The following is a 10,000-nucleotide window of genomic DNA, read 5'->3' as shown; positions in this document are numbered from 1 at the left end:
CCTAGTAGGGATCGATCAAGTTTTTTGGGAAAAAAGTATGTGAACCCTCATTTATCAATAACCTGCACAGGAGTTCTGCATTATTGCTGCGCTGTTCGATCCAAAATCTTCTGGGTTTTATATCGCAGACAGACGCTCTGATATTCTGCTGGAGAATTACTTCATACAGCTTTTGATTCATTGATCTCTGGAAGAGTTCAAGCCATGCAGGCGCCGAGGCGCCAGAGATAACTCACATTATATTAGCCTCCATCACACATCAAAGCTGACATTAGGATGTTTGACGGTATGCAGGGGTTTTGTATGCTGCACTTTCCTCCATGGAAGCCTAGAAGCGATTGGCACTCTTGGGGAGTGTTGTTCTTACGACAGACTCATAAACATGGCTGCAGTCCTCCAGCTGCCATCCTAGGGAGCTCGATCGCTTGTCTGCGGATTCCCGGCAGGACTCTTAGGCAGAGTAGCAGTGATGCCCGCTTCCTGTCCAAGTACAAACTAAAACTCTCCGCCTGACTGGACTGGCAGAGGCCTATGTTTAGAAATCGTATTTAGAACCCGACCAGTTTTGTTTTTTTAATAACTGTTCTTCTAAGATCTTCCAAAAAAGCTTGTTCATCATATAACACATTGCACCATATTGCGTGTACATTGCAACAGAATTCGATTTAGTTTTATATGCTGCCGAGGGAGGCATAACTGAGAATCACAACCAAGTGGCATCATGTACAGGAAAATGTGCAGGGCGTATGAGCTGGACACGCCCAGGTCCGAACAGAAGGAACCGCAGAAAGTGGTAGAAAACAACACAGCTCCCATCTTATTGGATCTCCAGTTCCAGACGGACAAGCAAGTAATGATGGACCAATCAGAAACAAGATAAGTTGCTGAAAACAGCAGGGGTAATGGATATGACAGGCCCAGGTGATGCACCTGACAGAGAGAATGTGGAAGGCTAACCAGGGTTGTCCCAGTGGTGATAGGGGCACTTGGGGCTGTGACCTCTAAGCTGGAGGAGTGGCTCCAACAGATCCCAGGAATTACATCATAAGTCTAGAAGAGTGCAATTCTAGGAACAGTGAAAGTACTGCACGGCACCTCAAACTCCTCCCCTAGCACCTCACCCCGCCAAGAAGGTTGAGTCAGGAATTTATGATGTGTGTATTTTAGGAGACATTCACGAAGAAATGCAGGTCATTCTAAAAATGTGTGTGTGCACGTGTGCGTGCGTGTGTGTGCAAACAGCCCTATTTCTCATAGACTTGTGGCATTGATTTCTTCTCCTTAGTTTTTATGTATGCGGTTTTCTAATCATTTAGCAGCTAGATGAGTGTTGAGCAGTGTGCTGCATGTTCAGCCAGCGTGCAGTGTTCTGAATCAGAGTTAAAGGCAGCAGCATGTGGTTATCGTGCACTAACGCGATTTCATCTTTGTAATCAGTGTGTGGATAGTTGAAAGCCTACCCAGTCAGTTCCAAACCTGGGCTGTGCTCAAAATGTAAAAGGTTTAAGTAGACTTAAGGCCCCATTCATGAAACGCACCTGCCAAATGCACATTCACTTTGATCTCTCTATCTCTGCCTTACACATAAAGAGACAACAAGCGTGTATTGTCATCCGGCAGTTGACGTTTAGCAACGTTGGGTGTGTGTCTGTGTGTTTGTGTTTGTTCCTGTTGACCCTGTGTTTGTCACTGTAGGTGGGCTGGCAGTTGAAAAGCTTGAGCAAACTCTCTGCGTGGGGACCCTGGAGGAGTGTTTGACGTGAAAAAGCGTCCCCAGAGCACGCTCCCGTCCGCTCAAAGCGCTGCTAAAAAACATGAGGTGGGGAAGCCCCTGGCCCTTCAGGTAGGAAGCTCCTCCCCATACCCCACACCCACTCCTCTACCACCTACCCCACCTCCCAGGCTTCCCAGTCTGCCTCCAGCCCCAGGCAGGTTCCCCCTCGGTGACGTGCTAGCTCCCGCCTCAGCGCTGGCCACGCACGGCTCTGCTCTGCACCTGCCTGGCTCTGGACAGCCCAGCGGGCATTGCCGCCCAGGGAGGGCTCTGGCTGCATGGTGATGGCTTGGGGCTGTGCAGTAGAGAATGAAGAGAGGTTTTAGACTTGAGTTGAGTGTTTGGGTGTGTGTGTGTGTGTGTGTGTGTGGAAGGGGGAGGTGTGCATTCTCGTGTGTCCCACGGCACCAGTAGAAATGAAAATTCTTTGGAGACGCAGACATTTGGCTGCTCTGTGTGAAAAGTGCTACGAAATAAAATAATAATAAATTTCCGTTTGGTTTTCTGAGGGTTAAGATCGTGGTGATGTTAAGATTATGGTAGAGTAATAACGCGTCCATAGCATTTTCAGCCAGTATAAACATAAACCAATACAAAGAAGTTGTGTGTGTGTGTGTGTGTGTGTGTGTGTGTGTGTGTGTGTGTGTGTGTATGTGTGTGTGTGTGTGTGTGTGTGTGTGTGAGTGTGTGTGTTTTCTAACAGAAAGACTGGCTTTAATCAGCTTTTTGTTTTTAATTGGAGGATTTCCACCACCCTCTGCCTTAACTCATACCCTAATCGCCTTCCTGCCTTGCTTCCTAGCAGCTGTGTGTGCGTGTAGTGTTTATTTGCATGTGTATCTGTGTGCATTTGTGTTTATCAGACCTGCATATGGGATCATGCCACTTAATAATCATTTAACTGGATACCAGCAGAAACCATCAGTATCAGATACCATTTCAGTCAGTTTGATTCAGATATCAGAGACCACTGGCTAGATAGCAGTACTGAGTTTACACCATGCTCATAATGAAAGATTAATTTTCATAAAGTTTGATATAATGCTGTTATTGCAAACATGCATGTAGCTACATTTGCTACGTTTAAGCTGCATATTGATTACAAGTTGGCGCACGTATGTGGGTACTTGATGAGTTCTTTCTAACTATATATTAATATCATCTTACTATATTTTAAAAGTTTCAAACCTGTCATGCACTGTGTTACATTACCTTGCAGACCTGCTACCAGCTGACAGAGACCCTAATCAGATTGTTCAAAGGCAGTACATTATTTGGAAGGCGGGAGTACTTCTGTCTGAAACTCCATGTCGTGTCAGGCTCAAGTGACCGACACTGGTGGAGCAGAAAGCAAGTAGACAGTGGTGATCACCATATCCAGCTCTCCAGCCTCTCTCTGAGCTCTCAAGGCCTGTTAAACCACTTCTGTCTCTAGGCAGACACACCCCCATTCTTTGACGGCTTTGATTTAACGGATGTGTAAATTGTGTAGGATCGATATGACCTCTGATCCGCCATCGATTACTCCTGCTCTGTCCTCCATGCACGGCAGTCCCGCTCACCCAGCCCCACCAGCAGCTCGGCCACACCCACAAGCACCATCAGCACACCCTCCAAGAGAGGACAGCTCGCCCTCCGCGACCTTCCATATCACAGCCTCCCTCCCTGCTGGTCCCTACGCCCAGGAGAGTAACGCAGGTGCTCCTTTCACTCAGGGTGACTCCATAACACCGTTGTTTATCTTTTAACGTGACCTTGTGCTCCGCTTGCATTCTCGCTGGGATTACAGTGCAGGCTCAAGCCGGTCCCGTGGCACTCTCACGTGCATACAGTTCAGTCTATGGCCGGTGGCCTGCAGGCCGAGGTGTGAGCATGACTGGCAGCCCATTAAGTGCCTGCTGAGTGTTTACGGCCTGTGTGTAGGAATGACCAGGGCAACATTCTCGACAGGAGCGAGGGCAGGGAGGAGTCTCTCTGCGGCTAAGGAGCTCTGAGTCACCCAACTCCTTCCTGGATCAGGAGTACAGGCAGCGCTTTCCCTCATGGGAGGAGGCCGTGCTCTACTGCTGAGAATGTGACCCTGGCCGCGGGCCCGCCCTCACGCCGTGGGGGCACACCTATGGTACATGCACACACACACACACATCCCAGCCCATAACAAACATACACACACACACACAAATACACACACACGCACTGCACTCATCACCTGTTCAGGGCCTCCAGCCCACAAGCCTTTGTCTTTCTAATGACATATTTTATACACAAATCCTACTTTCATCTAACACACTCATTTCTACTTTGTTGTATAGGGGCATTTTCCATTTTTTATTTGCAAGATCACACATGCGGTATGTTGCCTACAGGAAAAAATGCATTTTTCTAATGCGTTAAAGTTCCTACACCACATGCAGACAGTCTCATGTTTAAACATTTGTTTTGTTCACAGTCTACAACTGCTGACAGGGACCTTTTTTTCTAAAAAGCACTGACATTGGAAGGAACCTCAATGCAAGCTCCTCCCAACATGGGGAGATCATGTTGCGTTAATGACAGCAGGTCAGTGCTGCTCTTGTAACTGAGCAGGTGAGTGCTGTAGGCTGAGGCGTCCCAGGGAGACAGATTATTGCTGTGAGGCTGGAGGACTCGCCTCGAACCATATGGCTGACGTCAGGCCTCCCGAGAGGCATGCTGTACTCGTGTGTTGGTGGGATGTGCGTGAGAAGTGTGTACGCGTCATATCAGGTCTGGAGAATACTCAGTGCTTTCAAGTTGCTGCAATTAAACATAGAGAACAGCCTGTGCCATGTGTGTTTGGCCAGCCAGCATTATTATTATTAACTGGGGGGGTCCATGCCTGTAGCAATGGCTTCTTTAGGGAGAAAACCTGGCTCCTACTGTAGCTCTGGTTTTCTACATAAATCTTGACACACACGTCTTGTGTGGTTTCTTCAGGAGAGAGAGAGTGAGCACTGTGTCCTCAAGCCCTCTCTGGCTTTCATCTGTCCTTCCTTTTTCTCTTGTCTAAACCCTCTTTCTCTCACTCTTTCTCTCTCTCCCTCACACACACACAGTGACAGATTTGTGTATGGCTTCTATAAACACTAATATATGCATGTCCTTCTCAGGCCGCCTGGCCATTTCTATGCCTGTAAGTCTGACTAGGTGCCAGACTGTGATTCCAGCCAGACTGGAGCGCGAGAGGGCAGGAGAGGTGGTGTGTTTTCTCAAAGCCTTTTATACGCATGCATGGCGCTGAAACCTAGCACACATACACACACACACACACACATACACACATACATACACACACACACATACACACACACATACGTGGGCGCACACACATACACACGCAGCATACTGCATATGTGGCGCACATCTGCGCTGCTTCCCCGCCACACAGCACACGCACACACACGCACATACACACACACGCACACACACACACACGCATGCGACGCACACAACACACACATACACATAGCAGTACACACACATATATGTGAGGCGTATGCACACACACACACATACTGCCCTTTTATGCAAAAACACACCATACCTTGTTGTAACTTTACCACCACATACTTGTGATGCTGCACTTTACTGCCTTTACGCACATACACACAGCACATACACACGCACACACCACGCATGTGTGGCCCGCACGCACACCACCACACATACAAAGCACACACACACACGCCCGCGGCACACACACACACACACATACACGCACACGCACATGTACACACACACCACAGCAGCACATACACACACACACATACACACACACACTGCGCTTGCCAGTACGCAGCAGCACACACACACATACACACACACACCAGCACACACTGCGCCTTAGCGGCCTGCGCACACACACACATGCGCACACGCATGCACATACACACTGCAGCATGCGCACACACACATGCCTTTGCCTTTTATACACACGCATACTGCCTTACACTGCCCTTTTATCTGCTTTATACCTTTATGACATGCCTTTTAGCACATACACACACACTTCATACCTTATTTTGTAGCACACACACAACCAGCAATATGCCTTTACCATACACCTTCTGCCTTTAGCATACACATACACGCGCATGCGCTACGCACACACTGCCTTGCGCAGCGACAGCATATACATACACGCTCACGCATCACACACACCTGCTGCATACTTGTGCCATCACACACTACCCTTTTGTACTACATGCACATACGCACACACGCACATACACACACACGCACACACACACTTTGCCCACACTGCAGCTGCCTTTTAGCACATACACACACGCACACACACATACACGCACGCTTTGCCCACTGCATACCCAGCAGCTATCTGCACCACACATACACTGCACTTTTGCTACATACTTATGCAACACACACACACGCACATACACACACATGCACACACACACACCCTTACACACATACACACACACAGCATACGCACACACACCATACAGCACACACACACACATGTGCGCACACACAGCTGCTAAGCACGTGAGTACTTGCCCTTTTCCCCTACCAACCTTAACACCACCAGCACATACACCCACCCACACCACAGCACCTGCGCATGCACGCACACACACTGCCTTTCCTTCTCCGCCCTTCAGAAACCTCCAGCAGTTACCTTTAGGTTTAAACAATTAGGTTTGAACAATTATTTCTGCTTAAAGATGTCAGATGTTTAATCTCGAAAAAGGAAAATGATTAATTATAACTCACTTACCAGACTAAAATATTTATTATTGCATGTCTTGCATGTGTTATTTAATTATATCTTGAATATTGCATTATTTAATCGTTATGTCAAGAAATAGAGAGTATTATCGATTTGATATTTGTAACTATGTACTCTGTTTTTGTTTTGGAATGCCATGACCAGAGTTGAGCCTAATTCGTTCCTTAAAGAAGCAGACTAGCCATCACCAGGCTAGGTCTCCACAGCGTTCTGCTCTTTGACTCTCTCTGGCCTTCCTGTCATCTCAGCACCTCATCGCTCTAGCTCTCTGCCCACGTCGCCCTGTGTTTTCTTTTCTTTGTTCTTTTTATTTCTTTCTGCATCACTCTCCCTTTCTGTCTCACTCTTTCTCTCTCTCTCTCTCTCCCTCCTTCCACTTTCATTCTGTCTCTCTCTCTCTCTCTCTCTCTTCCTCCTTCCTTTCATTCTGTGCCTCTCTCTCTCTCTCTCTTCCTCCTTCACTTTCATTCTGCCTCTCTCTCTCTCTCTTCCCTCCTTCCTTTCATTCTGTGCCCCTCTCTCTCTCTCTCTCTCTCTCCCTCCTTCCCTTTCATTCTGTGCCTCTCTCTCTCTCTCTCTTCCTCCTTCACTTTCATTCTGTGCCTCTCTCTCTCTCCCTCCTTCACTTTCATTCTGTGCCTCTCTCTCTCTCTCTCTCTCTCTCTCTCTCTCTCTCTCTCCCTCCTTCCTTTCATTCTGTGCCTCTCTCTCTCTTCCTCCTTCACTTTCATTTCTGTGCCTCTCTCTCTCTCTCTCCCTCTCTCTCTCTCTCTCTCCCTCTCTCTCCCTCTCTCTCTCTCTCTCTCTCTCTCTTCCTCCTTCCCTTTCATTCTGTGCCTCTCTCCCTCTCTCTCCCTCTCTCTCTCTCTCTCCCTCTCTCTCCCTCTCTCTCTCTCTCTCTCTCTCTCTCCCTCTCTCTCCCTCTCTCTCTCTCTCTCTCTCTCTCTCTCCCTCTCTCTCTCTCTCTCCCTCTCTCTCTCTCTCTCTCTCTCTCTCTTGTTCCCCCTCTCATTGCTTCTCTCTCTCTTACTGCCTCTCTGTCGTGGGGAAGCTTTGTCTCCCTCACCCACGCTGCAGCGTCATTCAGCGAGACAGCCCTTTCCTCTCCCAGTCCCTTGATGGCTCCCGGGTGCGTGGTGCAGGGCGGCCGGTCTAGCGGCTCTGAGCACAACGCTGGCGCCCGCCAAGTTGCCCTGTGGGCCGCCAAGTCCAGCCTTCGGCAGGGACCGATCAATATAGTCACTATCGAATCTTCGTGGTCAGAAAAGGCAGGACAGTTAAAGATCATTATTGTCATTTTTATTATTAGTTATTAATATTATTAATCTAGTTGTGGTTAAAACATTAGCTACGAATGAATTCGGTAACACCGCCTGTGTAGTGTGTGCTCGTGTGTTTCCCTCTTCCCCAGTATTCTCTGTCTGTGTCTCTGTTTCTTACTCATTTACTCACTCACTCATCTGTATGTTATTCACTAACTTCAGATGTGTGGGGCTAATGATTGTTGTGTGAGTGTGGTTATGGCTTTTTCTTGGCTGCTGTTTGATCCTATTAAACTACTCAATCTCTGCACTGTAAGGAGATTAGTGCTGTGATCTCTCTGTCCCTTCAAACATCTCTCCCCACATTACTTCCTCACCTCCCTCTGTTTGCGTCTCACACTCTCCACCTCTCTCTCCCTTTCTGCACCTCCCTGCTTTTCCTTCTCTCCACCTTTCTCTGCTCCTCCGCCTCTCTACCCATCTCTTTCTCTTTTTCCACTCTTCCTCTCTCTATCTCCTTCCTCTCCCGCTCCACCCTTACCTCTCCCCAGCTCCCTCTCTTGTGCTCTTTCATGTCTCTCTCCTTTCGTGTTTTCTGACTCTTTGAAGAAATCTGAGCAGAACAGCTTTCTGCCAGAATTTACTGCAAGGTGGCGGCTAGCACACAGGAGAGAGAGAAGAGAGAATGAAGACAGAGAGAGAGAGGAGAGAGAGAGGGAGGAGAAGAGAAGAGAGAGAGAGGGAGGAGAAGGAACAGAAAGAGAAAGAAGAGAGGGAGAAGAGAAAAGAAGAAGAGAGGAGGAAAGAAGAGAGACAGAGAGAGAGAGAGAGAGGGAGAGAGAGAGGGAGGGAGAGAGAGAGAGAGGAAGAAGAAGAGGAGAAGAGGAAGATTATAGGCTGTCAGGAGCTGGTAGTGGCTCTAGAGGAAGCCCAAAGGCAGAAGATACACAGAGATCTTAGATGACCGAGCCAGTGCTTTCACATAGAATCTCTCCATTTTTCCCAGCCCCCTCATATCAGCAGCTATTCTATCACACCAGGATATCTGGTCAACCAAAGATCTATTTGTGCAAAGCTTTGTTAGAAAATCGTTGAATAAAAGAATGACTTTGGCTAAATAAGACTTACTCCTTCTCATTTCATCTCCATTTGGTTTTCTGCACCACTCCAAACTTTTAAGTTTGTAAACCTTACAATAATTTGAGCTTAATTAATAATCAATGGAGAGCTCCAGGGCCTGTGTGAAACACTCACGCTACCACCATGTTCTTTACTTTTTCTGTCAGAGACAGACAGAGAGCCTTCTTTCTGCAATCCCACTTCGTTGCCATGGAGACTTGTGACAGCAGCTCGGCGCAGGGTTTTATGTCCCATTGGCTGCTGCCAGGCAACAGAGGAGCCAGGGGTGGGAGTAAGACCCTAATGATGACTATGGTGGATTCGGAATTAAAGAGCTGGGCCCTGATGGAACTCCGACATGGCAAGTGACTGAAAATCACTCCTGCATGCCTCTTTTAAGCAAGAATTGGGCTTTAGAGACATGCACTGTGGCTCATTTAGGAAACCGTGCTGGAGGTTGGCCCACTGAGTGAAATAGTGCTTTTGACAGCTTAGTTGAGTTACTGAAAATTGTTGTTTCTTGTAATGAGGTTAGACAATATGTTGTGTTACGAATCACAGTGCTCATGACCATAGCAGAGTTTAGCCTATATTACCACATTACCATAGACACAATTTCCTGCAATATGAAGTGAAGTTTAATAACAGGGATTTTGTGCAATGCGCTGATCAACATTATGAAAAAGTCTCTGCTCTCTGTCTCTCTCTCTTTCTCTGTCTCTCTCTCTTTCTCTGTCTCTCTCTCTCTGTCTCTCTGTCTCTCTCTCTCTCTCTCTGTCTCTCTGTCTCTCTCTCTCTCTGTCTCTGTCTCTCTCTGCTCTCTCTCTCTCTCTCTTTCTCTGTCTCTCTGTCCCTCTCTCTCTCAGACAACTCCATGCTGCGGTATGTGAGTGAAGACAAGGTTCAGGACGAGTACCTAACAGTCGCAGTGCCAAGCGGGACATGGAGCAAGCGGGTTCCCAACTGGCGGACCACGGGCAAGCGGGACAGGCTTCAGGACACGGCCAAGCGGGACACGGGCAAGCGGGCCAAGAAGCGAGAAGGGTGGAAGCTTAGCCCACTATGACTCCTCCG

General features: G+C 48.0%; 1 protein-coding gene and 1 pseudogene across 4 annotated transcripts in view; both read left to right on the top strand.

The window, feature by feature from the left end:
• The window catches only part of LOC145651308 (connector enhancer of kinase suppressor of ras 2-like), a 44,955-nt pseudogene extending 34,963 nt beyond the window's left edge, over positions 1–9,992 (top strand).
• The window catches only part of cnksr2a (connector enhancer of kinase suppressor of Ras 2a), a 214,562-nt gene that overhangs the window by 184,069 nt on the left and 20,493 nt on the right, over positions 1–10,000 (top strand). The window lies entirely within an intron of this gene.

Source organism: Electrophorus electricus, chromosome 1 (genome assembly GCF_041902795.1).
Source record: "Electrophorus electricus isolate QZ-2024a chromosome 1, ASM4190279v1, whole genome shotgun sequence".
Lineage (NCBI taxonomy): Eukaryota > Metazoa > Chordata > Actinopteri > Gymnotiformes > Gymnotidae > Electrophorus > Electrophorus electricus.
Note: the sequence above shows the minus strand (reverse complement) of the source record. Positions and strands in the feature narration are given on the sequence as shown.